This window comes from Macaca fascicularis, chromosome 13 (assembly GCF_037993035.2).
Source record: "Macaca fascicularis isolate 582-1 chromosome 13, T2T-MFA8v1.1".
Lineage (NCBI taxonomy): Eukaryota > Metazoa > Chordata > Mammalia > Primates > Cercopithecidae > Macaca > Macaca fascicularis.
The window spans coordinates 21,360,300-21,374,105 of NC_088387.1; the positions used below are offsets into that span (position 1 = coordinate 21,360,300).

At 39.6% G+C, this 13,806-nt stretch overlaps 1 protein-coding gene and 1 pseudogene across 6 annotated transcripts in view; one reads left to right on the plus strand and one right to left on the minus strand.

The window, feature by feature from the left end:
* The window catches only part of LOC102116898 (immunoglobulin kappa variable 2-30), a 970,872-nt gene that overhangs the window by 204,459 nt on the left and 752,607 nt on the right, over positions 1-13,806 (plus strand). The gene's annotated exons all lie outside the window — the stretch shown is intronic.
* Positions 5,745-7,072, minus strand: LOC102144676 (developmentally-regulated GTP-binding protein 1 pseudogene; annotated as a pseudogene).

Below are 13,806 nucleotides of genomic sequence, written 5' to 3' on the forward strand. Positions count from 1 at the left end.
TCATCATAAACTATAGAATTGGAATTTTACCAACATAAAGATGGCAGCAAAAACTGCAGCTTGCTGCGAACGTGGGTGAACTTGAGTTGGGGTGGGGAGTGGAGTAAGATCTTTCACTGGTTTTGGCTAAATGTGATTACCTCTGTAGGAAATGAACAGAGAAATCCCACAGGTTTGCTAGCCCAAGGTGATGGCACTGGCCAGGAAAAGTGGCAGAGCAGCTAAAACTTAATAGAGAATTCCTGGAAATGATAGAGCCACATTGTTGAGATGGCTTTTGTACACATTTCTGGTGTCATGGAAGATGCAGGTATGAGTGACAGGGACCCAAGAGGACATGATGAAAAGTAAAAACAGAGAAAGACAAGAATTGGCTGCATTTTGCATGAACTCCTCAAACCACACACAGATGGATTGGCAGAATATGGATTTATGAGCTCCAGATATTTGAGCAAAACTTCCCAAATCATTGATGACTACTAAGCTATGTAGGCACTTGGGGAGCTCCTATAAATGCAAACTAAATATTAAGTATAAAAATGAGCAGAGACACCAGTGGTCAAACACCAAGTGGGAGATAGATTCTTTGGTATACTGCTGCTCCTACAGTTCCGATGGGGTTATCTTCTTAAAGCTCCATTATAAGTTATCATTGTGATACTATTGTAAAATTAAGAAATCTTAAATTCAACCACTGTTAAGTCAGGGGCTATCTATAACTTTGGACATGTAACTATAAAGAAACTCGAAGATGCTCAGGAAAATAAAACATAATGCAGAGAGAGGTAGAAGAATGTATTATCTAAAATGTACAGTTTTAAGAAAAAACAAAACTCTTTCAAAAAAAAGAAAAGTATGATCAATATTGAGGGAACAAAAACAAAAAAACTACCACCACAACAAAAGACAGTAAGTGGAAGCTGAGAAGTTGATGCAAATTTGTTCTAAATATCGGCTTTACCAAAGACTGCAAAGCAGTTATCGTGCAGGTGTTCAAATAATTATTTTCTTAAATTATGATCGAAGACATAAAAGGAAATTGTAAAGAAAGTGACAGTGAATAGAGACTAAAAAAATTAGAAACTACGAAAAAGGAGCAAATAGGAATCTTAGAATAAAAGTACAATAACCCGATGGAAGAATATTTTACATAAGTACAACATCAGTTTAAGATGTCAGAAGAACCAGTTAATTTGAAAATAAATAGAAACTATTGAATCTAAAGAAGAAAAACAATTACAAAAACTATTCAAGGCCTCAGAGATTCATAACTCAAAGTAAAGAATACCAGTAAATATGTAATTGGGAGTCACAAAGGCAGAGAGAGAGAGCAAAAAACTGGCTGAAAAAAATATTTGGAATAATAATGACAAAAGTTTTTAAAAAGTAATAAAACACATTAATCAGCAGATAAAGGAAACTCAATGAAATCTTTTCAGGATACATATGAGATTCATAAGAAAACACATTATACTTAAAATGTTGAAAGACAGAAAATTTTGAATTTATCAAGAAAATAAGCAGACAATGTATATGTGTGAAAATAATAATGAAGCCATTGGATAAGTTTTAATCAAGACCAATAGGGGCTGGAAGACATTGGAATTACACATTGAAATGCTAAAAGGAAAAAAAAAAAGCAACCAAGAATAGCAATATGTTCTGTACTCAGTAAACATATTCTTCAAAATTAGAAAAGTAGAAATATTCCTTGATAAGCAAATAAATGTATTATAGCAGCTATGCCTTAAAAGAAATCAAATCAGAAATCCTTCAGAATCACAGGAAATGACAGTAGACAGAACCTTGAGTCCACAGGAAGGAATGAGGCCTCCAAAGTACTAAAGAAGAAGAAAAAAGCTGGGAAAAACACACCTACTTAATTTGATGTATATGAAGTTCAAAGCAGAAAAACGTAAATTACCGTGTTAAACGACAGAATGAGAGTTACCTAGGTTGGGGTGGGGTAGCAGCTACTAATTGGGAAAGTTCACGAGAAAAGCATCAGAAGAATGTAAAATATTCTGTAGCTCCATCTGGATAGTGAATACACATGAACTGTATTCAGTTACACATTTAAGATTTGTGCCCTTTACTCTGAGTATTAGAATAAAACCAAAACTAGACACTGAAATGTACATAAAAAACAAATAAGTATAAACAAATATTTATGGAAGCTCAGCCTGTTAAAAGGAAGTGTAAAATATGCCTGGGAAAGTGCAAAACAGAAATTTCTTAGAGGAAACAGAAGGTGTTTAAATACGTTCCTTTTCCCATTCAGGTTGTGAATGAGGGAAATTTTAATAGTTTCTAAGTAATGGAACTTTTTTTGTTTTTCCTTTCCAGACAGGATCTCTTTCTGTCACTCATCCTGGAGTGCAGAGGCTCAAACACGTCTCAGTGTAGCCTGGATCTCCCAGGCTCAAGCAATCTCCCACCTCGGCCTCCAGAGTAGCTTTAACTACAGGTACATGCCACCATGCCTGGCGAATTTGTGTGTTTGTGTGTGTGTGTGTATGTGTGTGTGTATGTGAAGTTGGAGTGTTGCCATGTTGTGCAGGCTGGTCTCAAACACCTGGGTTTAATCGATTCTCATATTTAGACCTCTCAAAGTGCTATTATTATACGTGTCAGCCACCAGACCCGGTCCCCACAGAGGACATATGTCCTTTTATGCACACCAGATATCCCCACCCTCCCCTTGGCTCTTTTCGCACTGCTGAACCCACTAGGGGATTTGCATATTGTCCCCTAGAGAGGACTTTCCACTATAAGTCTAAGATAAATACTGAGTTCTAACCTTACCTTCACTGATCAGAACTCCTCAGTTTGTCTTCTCAAAATGAGGTTCCCTGTTCAACTCCTGGGGATGCTAATGCTCTGGGTCCCTGTAAGGACAGAAGGGGGACGAGGAGGGTGATGGAGTGGGGGACGAGGAGGGTGATGGAGTGGGAGGGTGAGCTCTGGAGGCCCCACTGCCTCTCACGCGTATTCTGTCCACAGGCTAGATGTGCGTGTCTTGTGCTCCAGAGTGGGGCATGTGATGTTTAGAACTGTGAGAGTGAGGAAGATTCCAGAAGGATCAAGGGCCTCTGTTCTGGTCAAGACTCTGACGTAGAAAGAGAGGGTTTTGTGGGCAGCTTCTAGAGGGTCCCTTGTGCGTTGAAAATATTTTTATTTTTAAAATTGGATATTACTGGCATATAAAGTGAAATTACAAAAATTGAGCTATCCTGAAATAAATAAACGAAAAATTATTTAAAATTGCTTCACAAGAGCAATTTTTGTACATAATCTTCCATTTCTCTCCTATTATTTCAAGATCCATTGGAGATATTGAGTTGACCCAGACTCCACACTCCCTACCCGTCAACCCTGGAGAGCCGGCCTCCATCTCCTGCTAGTCTAGTCAGAGCCTCCTGCATAGTGATGGAAAAACCTATTTCTATTGGTTTCTGCAGAAGCCAGGCCAGCATCCAAGGCATCCGATTTATTGGGTTTCTAACTGGAACTCTGGGGCCCCAGACAGGTTCAGCGGCAGCGGGGCAGGGACAGATTTCACACTCAGAATTAGCGTAGTGGAGGCTGAGGATGTTGGGGTTTATTACTACATGCAAGTTACACACTGGCCTCCTACAGTGATAGAGCCCTGAACACAAACCTCCCTGCGGGGGTTGGCCCACCTGCTCCAAGTGGGTTGTGTGTCTAGGGAGCAGCACAGCAGAATATGTCTGTACGAGATGAAAATGTTGGAGAACTCCGGGAAATAGGGTACATCTGAGGACTCTGTCCATGGATACCTCAGACAAAACTCATCCACAGCCCTGTCAGCTGCCACAGCCTTGGCATGGTTTAAGCCAAAGAAAAATAGAGATAATCCAAGTGCTTTCAGAACAAGCAGTCAGTAGTACTGAGGAAGAGCTGAGGGAAATCTCATTCTCATCCTCCCTGCCTTGCCTACATCTGGCAATAAGACTTAAACAGCTTAATAGCCAGACAATTAACACAGATTTCCAGCAACACTTATTGAATACCTTTTTGAGGTTTGGCAGTTTTAAGCATACACTTAAGAGGATTATATTTGGTAACATGAAAAAATTAGTATTTTTCAATTTTCCCAACTTCCTGCTTTCCCTTTTCACAAGTTATTTTTCCACCACATATTGGTGGTGGAGAGAGCATTCTACAAAGCTGTCCTCAGGGAGAGCAGGCTGAGGACAATTCAAAAAATCTTGGAGTTGAACCTCCTTGTAGATTTCTTTGAATTTATGGAAGACAGAATATCCTAATGTTAAAATTCTTTTGCTTGTTTCAGTTGCCTGTTGCTGATAAAATAAGGTAGTTACTGAAATTCCAAATGTTGTATTTTAAAAACAAAAGCCTAAACTAGAAGACAGATTATAGATTTTTCTCGTATAGTACTAGAATAACACAGAATGAGATTTTTTCCCTTTCCTGATACATAAGAATTTTAAGATTGTGGGCTGACTGCAGGAATGAGAAAATGAAGGGAACATAGTCGAAGTCAAGTGTGGTCCAATAACCAGCTATTTGCCTTGTATTTGGTGGAGTTATGGAGAGTGGTGAGTATTGGGAATTGATGATATGAACCCAGAAAAGAGGCCAGATGTGTTTCTTGTGAAGAATCACAGAGTTGAAGGAACCACTATTCCTAGGTGGAGCCTGCAGACTGCAAGTTTCAAAGATATGTAGTTCATCAAGAAGAATTTTACGTCTGTGTGTTAGTCCACTTTTGTTACTGTAAAGGAATATCTGAGGCTGGTTAATTTATCAAGTAAAGAGATTTATTTGGCTTATGGTTCTGTGGGCTGTACATGAATCATCGTGCAGGCATCTGCTTCTGGTGAGTGCCTCAGGCAATTTACAATCATGGCTGAAGGCAAAAGGGGAGCCAGCTTATCACACGGTGAGAGGGAGCAAGAGAGAGAGAGAGTCAGGGAGTTGCCAAGTTCTTTAAACAACCAGCTGCCAGGTGAACTTGTTACCTTGGAGAAGGCACCAAGCCATTCCTGAGAGATCTGCCCCCATGACCCAAACACCTCCCACTAAGCCCTACCTTCAACACTGGGGATCACATTTTAATATTAGATTTGAAAGGGAAAAATACCCAGACCATATCAGTCTGCAATTATCAAGTGTCTATTGGATTTTCTTTGCAAAGAGACCCAAGATCCTGTGACTCAATCCCAGTGAAACTAATATAGCCCCGAAGAGACAAAGTGTCTAGGTTTGGAAATATCTATCATGCAGTGACATGCTAACCAGATGGCTCAGTAGAGCAAATATCAACAGGGGAGCTTTGGAGATTGACACCAACATCCATGATTTACACATGTTGTAAGAATGGCCTGACCAGAATTATGGGCAAAACAACAACAACAACAAAAACTCCTTGAGCCCTGAGTATGGGGAGTTTCTGCTTTTGTAGCCTAGTATCCATAGACTCCATGTATAATCAAACAACAGCCAATGTCCCATGGAAAACATGGGCTAAGTGCAAAGGTTGTTCTGTGCAACTCCTAAGGCTCAGCCAGATTCTCCTCTCTCAGGAGTGTTCCTCTGTATGTGTCAAGTCAGAGCTGTGTCCACATACAAACTTCGAAGATATGATAGAGGACAATACGTCAGGTGAGTATCAGTTCAATTAGATAGAATTCTTTTCACTATGGAATTGGAATTTCAGATCACTGAGTGCTCATTTCTTTCACTGTTCTCTGATGTCCTTTTTTTTTTTTTTGTATATAGCTGACCAGCCTACCAGGTGTTTTATGCAGTTCAACATACAAGGTGACATCAAGGTAAGACAAATGAAGTTCCAGTTTGGGTGCCTCCATCTCCCTCCCCTGGATCCTGATCCAGTGACCGCCAAAACCAGAAAGAACTGGGGTAGGGTGCTTGATCATGGGGAAGGCTGTTGTGGTTTGCCCAGCAGATGGGAAAGGGGAAAGGTTTCACTTCTTCACAATTTAAATGACATTCTCGTCCTCCAATGTATGGTCTTTACCCACTTTCTGAGGATTGTGTTTCACAGAGAGACCCCAGACCAGAGCATATTTAAATTCTTTGTAAGATTTTTGTGACTCTTCATGCAGAAATCCTCCACTGTGGTCCTGGAGTAAGGAAGCACCAGTGGGGATGGGTAATCTGGTAATTGGCCATTGAGTTTGGTGTAAATTCTCACTAGTTTCAGATAGTCCCAGATCTTTTCCAATAGGTCATCAAAATTCCAGCGGTGATGGGCAGAGATGGGTACACAGTGAGGAACCTTATAGATGATATCCAATTCCTCAATAGAGATTCAGTCTATCTTATTTAACACGTAGATACAGGCGATATAAACTCTGTTTCCTTCCAACACATCAATGAGGTCATCAGCTGTAGCATCACTACGTAGAGTCACATCGGCATTATGAATCTTGTATTTGACCAGAATGCTCTTCACAGTTTCAGCATCCAGCTCACTGTGGGGGCAAGTGACTGTGAGATTAATGCCTCCCTTCTCTTTCTTCTTAAAGCCAATGTTGGGGGGTTTGCTGTTCAAGCGAATGCCAAAGCCTTCCAGCTCATTTTCATTTATCTTCTTATGTCCCAAAGGTTTCAGGACATCCAGAACAATCAGGATCAAGTTACAGGTTTGGGCCACTGCAATGACTTGACCTTTACCTTTCCCATCCTTGGCACCTTTAATGATACCTGGGAGATCCAGGAGCTGGATCTTGGCACCTTTGTGTCTGATGACACCAGGCACAGTGGTCAGAGTAGTGAATTCATAGGCTGCCACCTCAGAATATATCCCTGCCAGGTTACTAAGCAGTGTCGACTTCGCCACAGATGAAAAACCAACAAATCCAGTTCTAGCATCACCTGTCTTGGCCACATCAAAACGTTCTCCTGGACCTCCACCACCAGCACCCTTTGGAGTAATGAGTTCTCGACGAAGCTTAGCAAGACGAGCTTTAAGTAGCCCTAGGTGGTGTGCTGTGGCCTTGTTCTTTTGAGTCTGAGTCATCTCGGCTTCTGTCTCCACGATCTTAGCTAAGGTGCTGCCCATCGTGGCGAGTACCTGTGGCCTCCACACTGTCACCCTTCACACCAACGTTCTTAATATATACTTTTGTATTGTGTTCTTTCTATTTTTTTTTTTTTTTTTTTTTTTTTTTTTGCGGTGATTCTTTTGGCCTTTCAACTGCTGAATCACTGTCCCAGGATATGGAGATTTCTTTTCAGACTTAACAATAATTCAGAAATGACAATTTTGGTATTAAATTGTCATAAAAACAATAAAAGGTTTTGAAATAATAAGTAAATGTATTATTTTCATAGGATGTGGTCATTATCTGAACAGAAATCTGATTCCCATATTCCAATAGTGATTGTAGAGAAAATATATGTTTTGCCCATATTCCACTTAAAAATGTTCTAAAAATGTTTGTGAGCTAATAATGTGCATGTCAGTTACATGTCATGATGTGATATGATGGGAAAGTAAAGGAATGTTTGAATCAACAGCACAAAATATCTTTTTTTTTTTTTTTGGTTAAAGAAATGAGCCACATCAGAATTACTTATCTCTTAAAGGATGATGGATTCCATGGTGAGTGAAGTTAAAATTGTATTTCTAAGCATAAATATCAAAAAGAAAGCATATTTTATACAAAAGAGTTTGTGATATCTAGAAAGAATGACAAGCCTTCAGAGACTTTTTATAGTTCTTTTCATTAGTAGGCACAAACATCCAACCAAAAATCTATTGATTTTACTCCACAGTCTTCAATATGGTGACTAAACATAGTGAAATTAAAATTATATTTTAAACTAAAAAGTCCAAAAACAATGAAAAGTTAGTTTATAGGAAAGAGCTTGTAAAACAAAGAATGAGGAGACTACAAAATATATTCATAAGCGGGAACACACCTCCAACAAAATTCTAGTGATTTCTCCATCACAATTATTAGTTTGGAGGTTGGAGATGCTGCCCATCCTCTGTGAGCAGGACACCCATGGACACTTTGCACAGGGTGAGGGCCCCAAATGCAAGCCTCCCTGGAGGGAAGGCAGAGCAAAATGGCAGAATAGAAAGCTCTACTCATTGTCTTACGTGCCTACCCCCCAGCAAGGACACTAAGTTAACAACCACCTATGAGAAAAAACATTTCATAAGGACCAACAAATCAGGTGAGGGCTCACAGTACTTGGTTTTAACTTCAAATCACTGAAAGAGACACTGAAGATATAAAAGAAAGAAAGAAAGAGAAAGAAAGAAAGGAAAGAAAGAAAGAAAGAAAGAAAGAAAGAAAGAAAGAAAGAAAGAAAGAAAGAGAAAGAAAGAAAGAGTCCTGAATCATGTATGCCACGCATCCCCCACCCGTAGTAGCATGGTGCCAGGACCATCAGTGGGCACTGAGGGAGGGAGAACACAGAAATTGTGAGGGATTGAACTCAATGCTGTCCTATTAGGACAGAAAGGAAAACTGGACCAAACTTAGGTGATGCTCACCCATGGAGGGAGAGTTTAAACCAGCCCTAGGCAGAGGGGAATCCCTGACCTAAGCAGTTCAAACTTCAGTGTCTGCAAACCTCTCCACAAAGGACTATAACACTGTGTGCCTGAAAGTAAACTTAAAACTAGACTAGGCCATAAAGACTGCAACTCTTAGGTAAGTTGTAGTGCTGAACTAAGCCCAGATATAGTGGACTGGGGAGTGAGGGCATGCAACATACTGAGACATCAGCTGAGAAAGCCAAGGACATTCTGGTGTCACCCCTCCCCTAACCCCAGGCTGCACAGATTGTGGCTCCAAAAGATAATCCTTTCTTCCACCTGAAGAGAGGAGAGGAAAGAATGGGGAGGACTTCTTACAACTAAAATATCAGTTCAGCCACAACAGGATAGGGCACTGATCAGAGTTGCGAGGCCCCTGTTTGAGGCCCTAGCTCCCAGATGACATTTCTAGACATACACTGTGCCAGAAGGAAACTCACTGCCTTGAAGAAAAACACCCAGTCCTGGCAGCATTCTTCACCTGCTAACTCTACACCCTGAATAACCAGCAGTGATACTCAGGTACTAGATCAAGGACCTTGGGTGAACGTCTGAGACTTGCTGACTTCAGGTACCAGCACAGCCACAAGGAGGCGCTTGGGATCCACATTTTGGGGACTTGACACTTGGACAACTTTTGTGGACCTGCACTGGGACAGAGGGGAGCCCACTGCCCTGAAGGGAGAGTTCCAAGTCAGGTAGCATTCACAACAAGCTGACTTAAGAGACTTTGAGACTTAAGGGAACATTGGTGGTAGTCTGGCAGTATTCCTCATGGCATAGGGTGATGGTGGCTCTTCTGCCTTTGGAAAGGTGAGGGAAGAATCAGAAAGACTGAATCTTATGGTTTAGTCCTAGTTAAGCGACAATACAATAGAATGCCAGGTAGACTTCTAAGGTTTTTGACTCTACTCCCTGACTCCCGGACTAGTCCTTGCATTTCTGGACCCCCCCAAGGCCTGGGGGACTTCGCTGCCCTGAAGGGAAGGGCACAGGCCTAGTTGACTTTGCCTGCTACTGAATGTATAGCCCCAGGCCCTTGAGAAAACACAGGCAGTACCCAGAGAGTGGTTATAAAAGCCTTGAGTGAAACCCAGCACTGTGTTGGTTTCAAGTTTGACCAAGGGCAGTCATAGCCATGGTGATCGTAGTGCTGGTGTCACTCCAACCTTAACTTTAGGTGGCTAAGAACAGAGAGAGACTTAGTATGTTTGGGAGAAATTAAGGGAACAGAGCACAAGTCTCTTTCTGGTAATCCAGAGAATTCTACCGGATCATCTCCAAGATAATCAAGGTGGTACCTCTATGAGTTTGCAAAAAACACAGTGTTACTGGGCTTAGGGTTCCTCCTAAAGCAAATACAGCTTAGGTACCAACACCCAAATCTTTTCAAATATCTGGAAAGCCTTCTCAAGAAGGATGGCTACAAATAAGCCCAGACAGTGAAGAGTACAATGAATATCTAACTCTTTAATCCCCGGACATTGAAGAACATCTACTAGCATCAACACCATCTAGGAAAACATGACCTCACCAAATGAACTAAATAAGGCCCTGAAGACCAATCCTGGAGAAACAGAGATACATGGCCTTTCAGACAGATAGTTCAAAATAGCTGTGTTTAGGAAACTCAAAGAAATTAAAGATAGCACAGAGAAGGAATTCAGAATTCTATCAGATAAATTTAACCAAGAGATTGAAATAGTAAAAAGAATCAAGCAGAAATTCTGAAGCTGAATAATGTAATAGGCATACAGAACAAGGCATCAGAGTCCTTAAGTAGCAGAATCGATCAAGCAAAAGTAAGAATTAGTGAGCTTAAAGACAAGCTGTTTGAAAATGCATGATCACAGAAGACAAAAGAAAAAAGAATAAAATACAATAAAGCATGTCTACTGGGTCTAGAAAATTGCCTCAAAAGGACAAATCTAAGAGTTATCAACTTTAAAAAGGAGGTAGGGAAAGAAATAGGGGTAGAATGTCTATTAAAAGGGATAATAAAAGAGAACTTCCCAAACCTAGAGAATGATATCAGAATACAAGAAGGTTATAAAACAACAAACAGATTTAACCCAAAGAAGACTACCTTGCTAAAAAGGCATTTTATAATGAAACTTCCAAATATCAAGGATAAAGAAAAGCAGCAAGAGAAAATAAACAAAAAACATACAAAGAAGCCCAAATACATTTGGCAGCAGAATTTTCAGTGGAAATCTTATAGGCCAGAAGAGAGTGGCATGACTTATTTAAAGTGCTGAAGGAAAAAAAAAAAACAAACTTATACCCTAGAATAGTACATCTGGTAAAAATATACTTCAAACATGAAGCAGAAAAAAAAAAAAAAAGACTTTCCCAGACAAATCAAAGTTGAGGAATTTCATCAATACCAGACATTTCCTATAAGAAATGCTAAAGGAGATACTTCAGTAAGAAGGAAGATATTAATAAGCAATAAATAATCACCTGAAGTTATATAACTCAGTGGTAAAATTAAGTATACAGAAAAATACAGAATTTTTAAATTTATTGTAAATATTTATATTTACAGAATATAAAAATATTTTAAGACTAACTGTGGTGTGTAAACAACTGTTAACCTAAATAGAAAGGCTGAACAATGAACCAATCAAAAATAATAACTACAACAATTTTTCAAGACATAGAACAATAAGATATAAATAGAAACAACAAAAAGTTTGTTCACAGAGGAGCCTAACCCTATAGTAACCATCACCCTATGCCATGAGGAGTACTGCCAAACTACTGCCAATGTTCCCGTAAGTCTAAAGGTCTCTTGAGTCCGCTTGTTGTGAAGATAAACAACAAAAAACAACAAAAATGGGGGTATGTAATTAAAGCACAGAGTTTATATTAGGTTTCTTATTACTTGTTTGTTTATGCAAAGAGTGTTAAGTTGTTATCAAGTTAAAATAATGCGCTATAAGATAGCATTTGCAAGCTTCATGGTAACCTCAAGCCAGAAAACATACAACAAATACACAAAAAAACTATCTATCTATCTATCTATCTATCTATCTATCTATCTGTCTATCTATCTATCTATCTATCATCTCTCTATCTATCTATCTATCTGTCTATCTATCTATCTCTCCAGTTAGGTGTATAAACACACACACACATACACACCTGTACTTCAATGTGCATTATCTGTTAACTCTTGGGACAGCCCATGTTACACAGAATGCTCCATTTCACACAGGAGGAAACTAATGATCAGGCCTCATGGATTGTTTCCCCAAGTCACATGGACAGAAAGTTTTGGGGCTGGGATTTGAACCCAGGTTTGCTTGACTACTATGTTCCTTCCACATGACCATGTTCATCTCATAGATGAGCTCATGGCCTATAATGAAAGAGAAAAATCATAAAGAGGGTGTGAAATCTTCAGTTCTCTGCTGCCTCTGTCTCACACCATGATGATTCTAGTCTTAAACTAGCCCCATATGTAGTTCTCTCTACAAAACACAACCATCAAAGCCCTTACAAACTGTAAACAACTTTATTTTGGATTTTGGAGCAGGGATATACCTTGCATCCCCCTGGCCCCCTCTACATCACCTCTTTGTCTTCTGTTCTCTCAGACTCAGTTGGTACCTCTCAGACTGTGTCCTAAAAATCTAGTTTGCCCTCCAAATATGAAATCAAATAATACCCCCCCGCCCCATCATATATTGTGAGAGCTGAATGCTAGACTCACAGGTACTGAGATTATACAAGAGCCAATCAAAGGATTTGACCCAACAGATTTTCTGTCTTAGAAAAATTCTGGCACTACCTCCCCCGCTTACAATAAAATGTTCTCCAACTCTTGTCACAAGTGACACCAAATGACAACAAAGTGGAGATATGTGGGAAAAACAGAGGACAACCATGCAGGAAGATATCAGGAAGATAAAAGTCATTTCTTATGCTTGCATTAGTTTCGTGTTCCTGTAACAAATTAGCATGACCTTACTGGCTGCACAGAACACAAATTTATTATCTTACAGTTCTGGAGGTGAGAAGTCTCACTGAGCTAACATCAAGGAGTTAATAGGGCGGTATTCCTTCTGGAGGCTCCAGGGGAGAGAATCTAATTTCTTGCTTTTCATGTTCAAGATGCTCCAACATCCCTGGCTCCATGTGATGGAGCAGCCCTCCATCACTGCAGCAGCCCTCCATCCTTCCTCCATCACTGCAGCAGCCCTCTCCACTGTCCCAACTCCTCTCTGACTGCCAAGTGGGAAATGGATTCTTCAGCACACTGATGCTCTCAACTTCTGATGGGATTACCGTCCATAAACTCATTGTAAGTTGAAACCACTGTAAGTCAAAAATGCATTTAAATCACCTAACCTATTGAGCATCATGTCTTAGCTAGTCTACTTTAAATGTGCTTAGAAGATATATATTCACCTACAGCCAAATACATAATCTAAAATAAAGCTTATTTTATAATAAAGTGTTGACTATTTCATTGAATTTATTAAATATTGCACTGAAAGGGAAAACAGAGTAGTTTTATTATTTATTTATTTATTTATTTATTTATTTATTTATTTATTTATTTTGAGACAGAGTCTCGCTGTCTCTCTCCCAGTCTGCAGTGCAGTGGCACGATCTCGGCTCACTGCAAGCTCCGCCTTCCGGGTTCACGACATTCTCCTGCCTCAGCCTCCTAAGTAGCCGGGACTACAGGCGCCTGCCACCACGCCTGGCTAACTATTTTGGTTTTTTTTTTAGTAGAACAGGGTTTCACCATGTTAGCCAGGATGGTCTTGATCTCCCAACCTCGTGATCCGCCCAGAGTAGTTTTATGAGTACTCAAAGTACAGTCAGTTTCTACTGAATGTGTATCACTCTCAGATTATTGTAAAGTCAAAAAGTCTTTAAATACAGTTATCATAAGTTGGAGACTGTCAGTAAGTTCAAAAAGTAACTAAAAAGTAACTTAAAAATGCTCAGAAAAATAAAACTTTATCCAGACAGAGGTACAATAGTGTATTATCTAAAATGTACAATTTTCAGGAAAAAAAAAAAAACACAAAAAAACCCTGAAAAGAAATAGAAAAGAATAACCAATATTGAGGAAAGAAAAGCAAAACAATTACCATCACAACAAAAATGTGTTGGTGAAAGCTGACTCTCATCTGTGCTAAATATTAACTTTAGCAAAGACTACAAAGCAGTTACTGTACAGATGTTCAAAGAATTATTTTTGAAGCTACAATTGAAGACTTAAG